Source organism: Falco punctatus, assembly GCF_963210335.1.
Source record: "Falco punctatus genome assembly, chromosome: 6".
In the NCBI taxonomy this organism is placed as follows: Eukaryota; Metazoa; Chordata; class Aves; order Falconiformes; family Falconidae; genus Falco; species Falco punctatus.
In genome coordinates this window covers 20,012,661-20,026,849 of record NC_137585.1, presented here as the reverse complement: position 1 = coordinate 20,026,849, position 14,189 = coordinate 20,012,661, and the positions used below count along the sequence as shown (strand labels likewise).

Here is a 14,189-nt window from a genome sequence, read left to right as displayed (position 1 = left end):
GTAAGTGCTTGGATTACTCTCAGCAACAAAGGCAACAGGGTCTTGTGAAACAAACACAAGGGGAGCCCATCTTCTTCATTCAGTGGTACCCAGCCAGGTTTCACCTGTGATTGTACTTTGTGATACATCAGGCTTTCTAGCTCCAGCGCTTCTTTAAAAAATGGTTAAGCTCTTAATTTTCCAATGGAAGCAACTTGCAGCATTGCTTTGTTGCTTTCAGATGCTGCTTTATTCATTTGAGCTCGGAAAATGCTACAGCTGCTTGGTGGTGTTGTGATGCCTTTTATTTTGTTGCTTTTGGTTTGTTTTTTGGGTTTTTTTGTGTCTCACTGAACTTTAAGTTAGATTAGATTTAGATTTTTTTAGTTTGTTTTAAAGAGTCATGTTAAATGAAAATGTGAACGAAATGCTAGACTTCTATGTTGTCCATTCTCACAGGGATTTTGATTGATGTATTTTTAGAGAAGTTTTAACTATGTCCTGGTCTGTTGTCTGGACTGTTGCTTACTCATGGGTGCTGGAACTGACAAACCTTTCAGTTTATTGTGGCCGTGAGAGAGGCTTTTCAGATGTCACTGCATAGCAATTGCCACTGGCATAACATTGTAGTGCTTTCGGTAACTGAGAAATCACCTTGTGTCCCATAACATTTACTGTCACAGCCACACAGATTTTAGTACTGAAAAACCTTGATCAGACACTTAGACTATGTTGTCTTTTTCCAGCTAAGGACTTTCCCTAAGTTGTTGTTTGGTTGGGGTTTTTTTTTGTGTTTGGTGGTTTGTTTTTTTTCTTGGGGGGGTGTGTGGGGGGATGTTCGTTTTGGTTGTGGTTGTTTTTTTTTGTGTGTACTTTGTGGTTTTTTTAATACTTGAAGTTGCTTTTTGTATTCCCTTTGACCCTGCTTTTGAGATGTTGAGGGGGTGTCTGTTGGTTTTGTCTGGTTTTCTTTAAATTTTCTCAATATTATTTAATTCCTATTTGGGCTAAAAATATGAAATTTCTTGTACTGTACTGGGACTTGGCAAGCTGCTTACTGATTGATTAATGTAGATACAGTGATTAAAAATTCAGTGTAAACCACTGAAGCCAACTGGAGTTACTTTTACTTGTCGCAGGGGAGTGACTGAACTACTGTGGTTTAATGGGTAGAAAACACAGCAATCCTCTCTGGACAAGTCTGTTTGACCCTCAGCAGTTAATGCTTAGTTTATCTTAAATTCCCAGGAATTACTTGTATTGTGATTTCAATTCTACCAAGGATTGTAATAGCTGGAAATGTTGAGGTCTGTTTGCTGTTTGATTTCATTTATGCTAAGATGGAAACTTTCCCTTACACAAGTATACCTTCTCCATTTTGCCTGAAGAGGACTCCAACCAAGGACAGGTGAATGTCTTTGGAAATTGAAAATAGCAATACTTTAATTAATAATTTCAAAAAACATTTGATGTTGTTGTGACCAAAAGCATGTTCATGAGCATGCCTTACAAGTGACGCTATTTTAGGGTACCTCGTACTTTAAAGAGTGCAACACCTGGAAAGCAGAGGCTTTAAATTAATTTTATATGCCTATCAAGAGAATGTACTGTTTTAATGTGTTCACAAGCATCCTAGTATGACTTGGGTTGTTTCATTGGTTCCTTTTATCCTAACATTATGTAAACTAGGATGATACTTACCTTTGAATACAGTATATTGAGTGCATACTGAGAATGTAAGCAATACACAGTGAGGCTGGTAAATATGAGTGAATACAATGTATGCTTCCTGCATAAGCTACTACAGTATTGAGATCCACAGGTGAGCCTATAGACTGGGGACACTGGTATTTCAGTAATGTAATAGCATATTTGTGCATGCTGCTGTTGGAGGCTCGTTGTAGAAAATACAAAGCTGTACCATATTTATTATTTTCTAGTTGTCTGGCTATTAGGGACCATTTAAAATCAATATGTATCTACTTATTTAAGGCAGGGAGAGGGAGTTTGATAGACCTGAAACTTTTCCTGAAGCCAGTGGAGTGGTATGTAATGTAATTGACATCACTCATTTTCAGAGTAGTGCTTTGATTTTATTGTTGCAGTATTAATAGATAATTTCAGGTTAAATCTCATCATGTGATGCTTATCAGGTATCTAGTTAATCTTATTTTTACTCTGGCCATAACTAACAGAGTCTTGGGTCCCACCACATGCAAGAGCTTCTGGCTCCCAAACTAGCATTTAGGTAATTTCTCTTTCTGCTGTCCCATGAAATGATTGAAACAGATGTCTTCCCTCAGCTGCTTTCCCTATTCCCTTACACTTTTTTTTTCTTTCCCTTATTATGAAGCAGCTATGGTATTTACTACTTTTCTGTTTAGTTCTGTATTCTTCTGAATATTTATCGTTCTGCTGCGATTTTACCCAAAACTTTGTATAATTGTTTCAAATCTCTATAGATGCAGAGGTGACTCTATCTGAAGCCCACATTCTGTGTGAGCAGTCAGACATTTCTTAAAATGTTTTTGTTCTTGCTTTGTGTTGAGCAGCTAAGCCTGGTACCTTGTCTGTCCTTTACAATACGTTTTTTGGACCCACTGACATCACTAGTGAATTATAGCAGCCCCCACTCAGCTGGACAGCAGCTTTTGCACAGTAACACCATGTGTTTGTGTTAAACAGGTAAGCCTATGTAAATGCAGAAAAAATTGAGTTCATTGTATTGTTCTCTCTCTTCATATATGTACACCAGTGTCTGGCATTCAGATGTTGGATTAGTTTCTGCTCTTTCTTGTGGGATGGATGCCACTTGATTGCTTCTGTTCCTGGCCCTGTTTCAATACAGTCTGTTTTGCAGTGTATGGAAAGGCATGTGTTTTGTTGTCGCACAAGGAAATGAGGAAGGCTCCAAGGTTTTGGGATAGGGTGCCTTAAAACATGCTTGCTGTCTAGTCTCCAGCTGGGATGAAGTAGTAAATGTCAAATACATTAAATAGTAAAAAAATAAATTGCTATGAAAAGAAAACAACTTGTAATTAAATTCCATGAACCAATAATAATTCCAAGCATCACAAATTTTTTAATTCACTGATATGACTATAAATCATTTTAGCCACAGCTTGAAGTCTGTGGAAACTACCTGAATTGTGGCCTATGGAATATTTGTGACATGGGGATAACATTTTCAGCCTGTTTCTCTTGGGAATATAGAATATTCCCTACTTTTTGGTTATTGGATCGTTTAGTGGACCCATATTGTAAACAACATATGCTGCTATCATTAATGGTATTTTAGGCAGAGGGCTGTATTGGAAAATTTTCACTATAGAGAGGGGACAAGAGGGGGAGCCTGAAGAAATGCTGGTGTGCCAGTTGTATGTGGGTTTAAAAACAAAAACAGTCCCAGCACCACCAGCACCCTGCCCTGACCTCCTCAATAGGTTATATCACCATGTATCTGTTTATTTCTAATGGCTCTTTTAAATGACAGCTTCATAAACTGAAGTATCCAAAACAAAGGCCATGAAGTTTACTTTGGCCATCTCGAGTAAATTTTCCTAATCTAAACATCAGCAGTGTCTTTCATAAATCAGTCCAATGACGTCATCTTTTCAATTAGTGAAGTTGGTATTTGTCTTCTGGCCTCAAAAGCTATTTGACCAGTTAATGTTTTCAGGTTTTGTAGTAGTCCAGACTTCTCACCAGCCACAGTTCTCAGTAATGTGCTTGAAGTGGGAACACATTTATCAATAATTGCCACTTTTTAAGTGCAGATAGCAGACAGTGATTAATTGCTAACTGTCTTTATTGCCTACCAGGAATAACAAGCATCAACTCTGAAATTGTTTATAATACATCTTGCACTTGTTGTTGGGGGATACAGGCATCTGCAATTTAATAAGTATTATCTGGGCTTCTGGGAGGAGGGAAAGAAGAAAAAATATTGTGGGTGGGTTCTGTTTCCACGAAAGTTAAAACAAGGTAGTGGTAGAGCTGGGAGTGAACCATCTTGTCAGCCTGAGGGTGCTAGTTTGCTTTGTTTCACAGTAAGTACTTGAACTTGAGGTAAAGGACTACTTCAGAGAAATTAAACTTCAGTCTTCCTGTCCTTTCCTGTGTGCAGGTTAGAGGGATCAAGCAGGGAGGTTGGCTGTAATGTTGGGGTGGAGAACTGTTCAGTTACAGTGTTATCTTTTTTTGTTGATGAAAATGCTCCCACTGCATGCCACAGAAGCAAGAGAGGTTTATTCTGATAAGGTTTTTAGCAAAATCCTCTGACTGCCAAGAAACAGTCAAGCAGAGCAACAGTATCCTTTCTCTTAATCGTACCTTCCTCTCCCTATGTGGAAATAACAATAAGGGCTGACATGAGCTGAAAAAAGCCAGGAAATTTGGAGCCAAGGCTTAACTCCTATCCTTAGCTCACCCTAGCAACACATTTGGGTATTGCAACACAGATGCCATGTACGGTCACCTACTAGCAGCTCTGAAGTGTCAACTGTGATTGAATTCCCTTAAAGAGAAACCAAAGATTATCTTAAACACACAAACTATTCAATATGTGTGCGTATGATGTATGGTTTTGTTTATGTTAATGAAGAGACTTGCACCAGTAAGTGGTTACGTGCTTGGCTTGAAATGTGCAAATGCTTGAAACCTTGCTCTATGAATCACTTTCTTTCACTGTCCTTTGAAACAACCTGAGCTTGGGTTCCCATGATACTATTTCTGTTCTTCAGCTTTCTACACACAGCAGTCTTTCACCAGACCTCCTGCTACTTGTCATTGCTATGGCTCAGCTTGTTGATAGCAGGAATGGGTGCTAGACAGTCCTTTTTCCATTTCTTTTTCCCGACCTTATTTCTGAAACTAGTTAGAAGCCATAATATTAACACTGCCATTGGCCTGCAGCAGAGGCTGATGATACAGCATCAGAAGACCCTGAAGCCTGAGTGTCATTTTAATGGAGGTAGTAGTATAAATTAGCTGGAACAAGTTCAGGAAATGCAGAAAAATACCATCACCTTTACTGATGAAGTAACTTGTAGGGCTCAGCCTGTTTCAGTGGTGTGCTTTTTGTTTCCTGCTTGCCCATTAACACGCAGCCTCCCTATAAAGGCTTAGCTGTGACTTGACCACAGACTTGCTTGAGAGTATGGAAACTTTCCCTTAACATTCTGTAGGAAATCTTCTAAGTCTGAGGGCTCATGCTTAACAAATTTCTGAACTGGTCATCTTTTCTTTTGGTTTGCCTTCAAGCAAGTGAGCAGGGAATTAGGAGTGGAGGGGGTGTGGGGGTGGGCATCACATCCATTACTGAAACTCATGAGTAGAGCATGAGGCTCCTTTACTGTAAATTAAGTCAATTTCCTGTAATCTTGAGAAAGAAAAGAGAAATGCACTTGAGCTGGAGACGTCTGTTAGTCTGGTTGTTGAGACACTCGTGCAGTGTCTCTCTGCACTAAGCTTTTTGCCTTGCCTCGTTGATAGGGTTGTGCTTTAAGTCACAATTTAGCCCTGACCAAATGGCCTTAATGGTTATTTTTCTATGGGTTGTGGGTTTTTTTCTTTATGATTTTTGCAGTTGACTGAAAGGTGAGTTCCTTTCTTGGGTGTGTGTGAGAGAAGTGATTTGTGAGGGAGTTAGAGAGTCAGTTTGAGGGGACAGAGGATCACTTTAAATGGTCCGTCTGTCAAAAATATTCCTTGTCGGGATATTCTGGAAGGCAAAATGAAACATTTAAAACCAATTTCATATCAATATTAATGGCCATCCAGACAATGATGAGATAAAACCTATTTTCCTGAAGTACCTCAAAAACTTGCTATGGTATCTTAATTCGGTGAAGACAATTTCCCATTAGAGGGTTATGCCACAAGTCTTTCTTATGAACAGTACTTTCATTAGGTGTTGGTAGGACAATTTCCAGTTTGGTAAAATAAAAGTTTATATTGCTTAGCAATGGTTCACTCCAAGGAGTTTTTTTTAATCTTCTGAGTTTGATAGAATCATAGAATCATTTAAGTGGGAAAAGACCTTTAAAATCATCGAGTCTGACCATTAACCCAGCACTGCCAAGTCCACCACTAAACCATGTTCCTAAGAACCACATCTACATGTCTTTTAAATACCTCCAGGAGTGACTCAACCACTTCCCTGAGCAACCTGTTTCGATGCTTGACAGCTGTTTCGGTGAAGAAATCTTTCCTAATAACTGGTCTAAACCTCCCCTGGCCCAGCTCAAGGCCATTTCCTCTCGTCACTTGGGAGAAGAGACCAACACCTGCCTCACTACAGCCCCCTTTCAGGCAGTTGCAGAAAGCAGTAAAGTCTGTCCTCAGCCTCCTTTTCTCCAGCCTAAACAAACTCAGTTCCCTCAGCCACTCCTCATAATACTTGTGGGCCGGGCCCTTCACCAGTGTTACTGCTCTTCTTTGACCATGCCCCAGCACCTCAATGTCTGTCTTATTAGTGAGGGGTTTGTAAGTGAGCACAGTATTCAAGGTGCTGCAATGATGATCTCGGTCAAGGGATACTGTATGGAAATATTAATTTGGTGGTTTTGGTGCTTGAAGAGGATCTCCATTCCCCATAGAACTTGTTCAAGAGTACTGGACTGCAGAGATGTTACAGTCATCTTGAGAAAAGGCCAGGGGTGGAGTGCTTGCTGATAACCTAATGGTAGCAAATCATCGTCCCAAGCTCGGTGAGTATTCAAGAACATGTAAAGAAACAGATGACTGAATGATTTCTGGAGCGTGTTAAATTCAACAAGCAGAGCCTGCGTATTTTTCTGAGAGGCAGAAAGACCGGATTCACATATTTACCTGGTAACTATAGTAGGTAGCTGGTTTATTGGTTCCGCGATTACGGATTCTGCCTGACCATATTCTTATCTCTCTGGTGCTACCGGTTGCATGGCATGTACCTTTTTTTCATCCTTTATGAAGCGGCTTCTCGCATATCTGAGGGGGAAGCTTTCTCCTTTCACTTGGGTCATTTGAGCATGCCAAGGTCAGCATGTGGGAGGAGCAGGGCCTGAGTGTTGAGGTTTGCTTCGTGCAAATAGAAAGAGGCCACAAAGGGGAAGCTGTGTCTCTAGAGACGAGTATTAAAAACATTCCAAGGGGTATTTTTACAACTTAAATAATAAAAAAGAACACAAAAAGTAACTTAAGCTTGGGAAGCTGATTAGATGCAATTTGTTTGGGGTTTGCTACCTGAGTCTGGGAGGAAAGTGGATAAATTGGCCTGCATAAAGGTGAGGCAAGGTAGCCCGTAATAACTGCATTCCAGCAAAACAGAACAAAGATGGCTTTTCAGCATGGGAGAGCAAAACCAGTGACAAAATCATGAACTGTATGATTTTCCCTGGGCTTTTTTGTTTTTTGAGAGGAAATTACTGACATGGCCAGCCCTGATTTCCCAGCCCTGCTGAGAACGCTGTGGTGGTAGATACATCTGTCTGTCCCATGTTCTGCTGGGATTACTTGTATTACAAACCCTAACTTGAGTTACAAACCCTAAAGGGAATAACCTCTGCCACCTCTAGCTGTTACGTATATGAGGTGAAACCATGCAGAAAGGGAGTTTCTTGGAGAGGCTGGGACTGATCCTAAAACCAGTACACACAAGAACACAGCACAGAAAGATGCTCTGATGTGTAAAAAGTGAAGATGGGAAGACTCTGGATGATTTTTACATATATAGGAACTTGCATATGCGTGTGTCCTGGAAAGAGTGAAGGAGTTCACTTAGGTACAGGAAGCTGTGATACATAGTGTGTATGTTTTGATAATTCAGCAACAACCACAGACTGAAAAAGCTGAATGAAGTGAAATAAAATAGTGTATGGCTAAGCCCTGGCTAAAAGTTGTTAGCGTAGGCTGTATCTTCAGGCAACAAATTTTCCTTTGTATGTCTGATGTATATGCTTAATTAAATATGGATATTTTTTCAAGAAAGTAATCTAAGCCAATCTAATCTTACCGGTTTTGAATGGTGACTTTTTTGAAGGTCCATTTCATCTAAATAAGCTAGGGACTTTCAAGTGGCTGAAGGACACCTACATCTTATTTTCAATCTTATGCATAGTAATCAGCCTTGAGCTGCACATAATAGGTTGAACTGTTTCTAGGGACTATAATTCTGATGAATGAGAAAAATTGCTTAAATCCAATTCCAAGAATGCAACTTTTAAACAGTTACAAAGCGAACAGCATTCCTGAGACTTCTGTGGTATCATGAGCATATCAGGTGCTGTGTTCTTACTTTTCTGCAGCAGTATCAGGAGAACTACAGGTAGCAGTACCATGTGTCTGCATGTATAACAGTAGTCAGTAGGTCCAATGGAGTTTAATATGTCTAGGTGTAGCCTTCTGGGAAGTCTGTGAGCATTGATAAATATGGCAGCTAGACTGTCTTCTAGCAGCAAAGTGTCTTTGAGTTTAACATCTAGAAAAAGTAGTCTGAAAGCAGAAGATCTCATTTAGATATATATCCTACTTGAAGTTTATTCTCCTTACATAACCTTACACAAGAACTTTCCCTAGCAGAAATGAGGGTTCATGTGTGCAGGAGATAGAAAGCAGCTTATCAGCAACAACTTCCTTTTCCCTCTAGATTTCTTAGCTTCATACTTTGTTGGGAGTCCTTTAAGTTGCGGTTTCCCTGACTTGTGCTGTCCACAGTCATTTTGTGCATACCTGGAGGTTTTTTAAGCACTTTCCAGGAGTACACTGCTGCTCAGTGCCTTGTGGCAGGCCCTGGTGACAGGACAGGAGAGAACACGGGGATATCTTATCTAGAACCTTTCTTTGATCTGTTTCTTTTTTATTTTTTTCAACTGTCCAATGCAGTTAATGCAGTAGACATCCCAGTACCTAATGTTGGTTGGACAGCCAGTTCTCCATTGCTAAGTGTGATGTGGGGTGCTGTAGCATGAGGAGTGGGAGGCTGGAGAAATTGGACTGGTAGCAAAAGCCTGACCTGGCCATGCCTGTTGGGTTGGCCAGGGAGGTGGCGAGAGCCAGGTGGACACAGCACAGGAGGCATGGGTGAAATGGTGCCTGCAGCCTGCTCCTGCACACCTATCAGCTGAGCTCCCACACCTTGATGGCTTCAGAGGTACTGGTGCCCCGTGCTGGGTGTGGGAGCAGCTCGAGGTGGACTCAGCTCAAATCTGTTGTTTACTATGACGGAGGGCTGTGCTGCTGGTTGCTCGAATGGGGACCCTGAAAATTGGTGCTGGGTCTGCCTGGCAAATAATTCTGTCATATTATTGAGGGGGCAGGTTTGTGAAGAGCCACCTCGAGTGTCCCTCCATCTGAGGCACTACTGACCTGCAGTCCAGATAAAGCCTTCAAGGATGGCTGAAACTGGACTGTATTTTTCACCCATCAGTGAATGGATGGTATAGTTCCTTTTGCAGTTCGATTTGGTTTAGGCATGAGTTACCTTAATTAGACCTTGCAAGAGAATTATGTTCCATGAAGCAAATATTTTTCAAACACTTTTCTGTCTTATTTTTCAAGTGTTATATAAATAAAAAAACCCCTCTGTAAGGTTGCTTGATGAAGTGTTTCTTTTGCCTTTTTAAACCATATCAACCAAATCAGTGTAGCTCTTCACAAAAGAAACTTTAGATATCCTTACCCCAGTATATGTGAACATGAAAGGATTATAGTATGAGGGAAGTTTTAAGGAAATAGTTCACTCCTGAACTGCCAATGTTTAATAAACAAACATGTTGGGGAACTGGTAGTGATTTTTCTTTGGGTTTTTTTCCTGATGTTCAGATCAGCAGTTAAGTTTAACATAACTGGTCTGAAACTCACTTTTTTGAATCTTGTGGACAGGACTGCATGAGTACAAAGACTTGTTACATCTCCAGGTTGAATTCTGGAGTGATTTTAATCTTCCTGTTAAATTTGTTAAGATCACAATTTGTGGTAGGGTAATTGTTAATTGAAGACAGAGGTTCTGCTGAACCAGGAAATTTGCAGGTGATATGTTTACTTTCAGTGGTTCTCTAGATAATGCCTTTCTATTTTCACTTCTTAAAATAATATTAAGACACACTGCCTCTTCTTTTCCCCCACCAATTTTATTGTTCTGGGAAAACAGGCTTTAACATGTCAAGACCAGGGAGGGGACATACATTGATGACAGGCACTGTTGGCAGCTTTTATTTCTTTTAAGTGATAGTACTAATGAACTTTGAGTGCAATCAGTCCAGCTTGTTGGATATTTATTATGTTAGCTGGCCATCAGCTTTTGTTCCCAAAAGCTATCATCATCCTTCTAACGATGATAAAGGTCTATAGTTTTAAAAGAAGCTGATGTTGTATTACTATTTTCTTGTCTGTGACTTTAAGAGCTTTGTTCCATTTCATACTTTTTTTAAAAAAAATATTTTATATTCTTGTGAGTGACCCTTTTCAGGGAAGTTGGATTTCTGTCTGGATAGCTAATGATTTATTTGGGTCAGAAGCTATAGGGAGCTGCTTGCATTATTAAACTCTGTGATGGGGATCTCTCAAATTGCTGTGATAAGGGACTCGTGTGCATAGTTGGTCTTTGTCTTGCTCTGTAGGAGGCTTTTACATTTATAATCTAATTTCTCAAGTGTTCATAACAATCTATTTACACATAATTTAGAGGTCTGTCAGATCTCTAAAATTACCCTATTAAATCATTGGAGCTAACTTTTAATGCAGGTCATAATTAGTTACTTGTTTCTGTGGGGAATTAAAATCAACCTGTTAGCCTGTACATCTTTATCGAAGAACAAAAAGCTGTGGCTAATTATTCTGATGGTGTGGGACTGCTGACTGACTCATGATGCAGGAAGGGAACTGTCTGAAATATAATCTCTTAGGAGCAGAGCTGTGTGTTGTGTCCATGTTGTGGACTTAACAGCAAGTGATGATGCCTTCCTGGTCTGGAATTACTGGCTAATTGTTTTTTCAGGTCATAGACACCCCACTGATATCTAAGTGGCAATTTAAAATTGCATGCCATTTTACCTACTGTTTCCTGAAAGCTATGATGTAGTACAACGTAATATAAACTAGATACTATGGGAAGAAAAGCCATTAGTGATATATTGAGAACAGCAGGAGCATGGATAATTCAGAAGCTTCAGTCTTTCCCAGCTTAAATTCACTTTATCAAAAGCAGAGTGTTACAGTGAAATCTCAAAGGCATTGTATCAGGCCATTCCAAACTGCTGCAGTTAACAAATTATACATTTGGCTTGTGATCCTATTGACAATATAAGCAGTTGTCATCATTACTATGGAGAATAGACCAAGAGCGTCACTTGGATGAGCGTTAGTCTGCATGTCTGACTTCTCTCCTGGCACATTCTTCTCTTCTCTTATTGTCTTCCTTCTCTGTAGCCTCTTGATTTATTTTTTTCACTGCATACTGTCTGTAGCACTTACTGATCAACTCGTTTCTAACTTTGGTATAATTGTTCTGGTAACTGTGTAAGTGGTACACACTGATCATGATAAAGCATCAGTTTTCTCTTGCAGATAAGGAAAGGCAATCAGTTTAATCACAATTCCTAGATGAGCTATGACCTGTTGGACAAAAAATAAGTGCATATTTCAATACTAAAGAGAAAGGGGGGGGGGGGGGGGGGGAGGGGAGGAAACAGGAGGGGAGAAAACCTGGGAGAGCTGCTTTGCACATGACTGTATTAATATAATGAGAGGGGCACCATAAAAGAAACCATGGATAAGTATAAGCAATATTGCCTGAGACAGGCACCTGACCTAGTAAGTAATTTTAACAGAATTTCTAATATTAAAGTGGTTATTTAGCTCAAGAACAACAAGCAGAGAGTAGGGCTACATCCTTGTGTAACCGTTATGTAGTTGTTCTGAGATCCTGTGTGTAGTGGGAGGGTCTTTACCCAAAGTCTTTATGTGACAGCTAAAGAAGAAAAGGATTTAGAGTGTACTGTGATGAATGACAGCTCTGTTTTACCTGGGTGCATGAGGAACACAAGCAGTTAAAATGGCTTTTATTTCAGGAAATGGAGAACACATATAGAAAAGAAACTTCTCAAATTTTACTCCAACCAATAGGAAGAAATGGGTTGAGTATGTCCAGGAGGGAAAGCAATGTGAGTGAAAAGGAATGATAGTAAAGTAAAAATGTTGGATTTTGTGTGTGTGTGTGTATGTTCATATGTACATATGCACATATACAGGACATGGAAACTGAGTCAAGCTAAGGACAAATAGGGAAATGTACTGGAAGTACCCGTGGACAAAACCAAAAACCTAAGCCAGAAAGTAAGAGGAAACTAGCAAGATACACCCAAAATAACAAGGAGTCATCATATGTAACTGTTCAGAGGAAGACTAAAGAGTCATCTGCTTCTTCATGGAATGAGAGTGTATATGATAAGACACCAATATTTTTGAAATTTACTCTTGAGTGTCTACCAGCTGTCTTTATGGAAAAGGTCAGTTGTGTGGAAAATGCCTGAAAATTAATCAGATGAGACCACAGGTGACAGAATTATATAAAGAAGGTTACAGAGCATGCAGGTGTTTCCGTGTAATCTTGACTTGATGAATTTTATGTTAGGACATGTAAAGTGTTGGTGGCTAACATTTTGGATCTGTTAGTACCCCTGTTTGAGAGCACGTGTGAGACCAACCAGCAGATTGGTGTTGGAATTTTTGAAGAGGGGGAAAGCAGATGAGGTAGGAAATTCTAGATGTTCAGTTCTCAAAAAAACGCAGAAGCAAAGTAGTCAAATTACATTTAAGCACCTAGAAGAAAAAAAGGAAAAAAGTAACAGATGATGTTCACAGTTAGTATTTTCCCTATCAAGCTAAATGACGGACTTCAGGGAATATTCTTTAAATATGAAGACTCCATGGAGCTAAAAGAGAGACTCACTACCTTGCAGAACAAGTTTGAATTCCAAAATTTAACTGGGCAATGTGAAATGAACTGGAGTTCAGTTTGATAAATGTAGATTACTGTAGCTAGACAATCCTAAGGAGGATGGGGAACAACTTGCTTGAAACTACTATTTAGAAAAAGATGTGGATTTGTTGTGGATCACAGCCTGCACTTGGAAAAATAATGTTACATGGTTGTGAAAAATGTTGGTGCCATAATGAATACCTAAACTAAACAATTGTGTCAGCAAAAGAAATCACATAACCTTACCACTTTGCGCTGAAATTCTTTGGCTTCAGACTGGGCTATTTCTAATTTTGGGCCTCATGCTTCAGGAAAGATATGAACCCAAGTCCAGAGGAGAGTACTTAAAATGACTGGAGATAAAGAAAACATGACCTCTGAAGAAAGATCGACAGAATTTCAGCTGAGTCAAAAAAAGCTGGAAGAGTAATTTGAGACTTTAAAAGGCTCTCACAAAGAGGAAATAATAATAATCTATTGCTTAAATTAGTAGAGAACAGGATTACTTGCACTGGCACTGGAACCAGTGCTGTCAAACAAGGGTAACTGGGTGTCTGTCAGAAATGTCACCACCATAAGTGATCCTGACTCAATGCAGGGGGTATGACCTTAGGTAACTTAGAGATTCCTTCCAGTCTTCATTATATTCAGCAGTGACCATACTCTGACCTCTAGCATAATAGCATAACTTTGGGCAATCATAACCACTGAATCTGATTCCAGATGATAGCTTGTAGCTTGCTTTTTCTCTTTTCAATTCACAAATGGATCTTAAGTTTTGCTAGAGAAATATATGGGACAGGGAAGGGTGGTTGAGGGAAGAATGATGACAGCCTTGTGCTTGAAATGAACCTGCTGTTTTCCACTTCTACATTTACTGGTAATTTGTAACTTCGATCTCCTGCAGTGATTATGCTCATAGATGTTTTGATGACCAAAGTCTAAAATTCTTTATATTAGGATTTTACTCTCCAGATCAAAGCTAATTCAGGAAGAATACACTCATACGTACACATGCAACTCATCAAATTCATAAATGTACTTTATTTTGTCTGTCTTTTTGATTGCATCAGTGCAAATGATTTGTAGTTTGACTTTTGAAGTTTGCTTTAGGGTGAAGTTTGCCATTAACAGTTGCATTAAGGAATGCACAGATAAATATTTTCATTTTAATTAGAACTTGTTGGAGGAAGTAGGATCCATTCTCTGCAGTACAGCTAAAAATTGGGAAGAGGGATGCAAGCCATTAAAA

General features: G+C 39.5%; 1 protein-coding gene across 4 annotated transcripts in view; it reads left to right on the top strand.

The window, feature by feature from the left end:
* PDE3A (phosphodiesterase 3A) overlaps positions 1-14,189 on the top strand; it is a 270,061-nt gene that overhangs the window by 114,726 nt on the left and 141,146 nt on the right. The window lies entirely within an intron of this gene.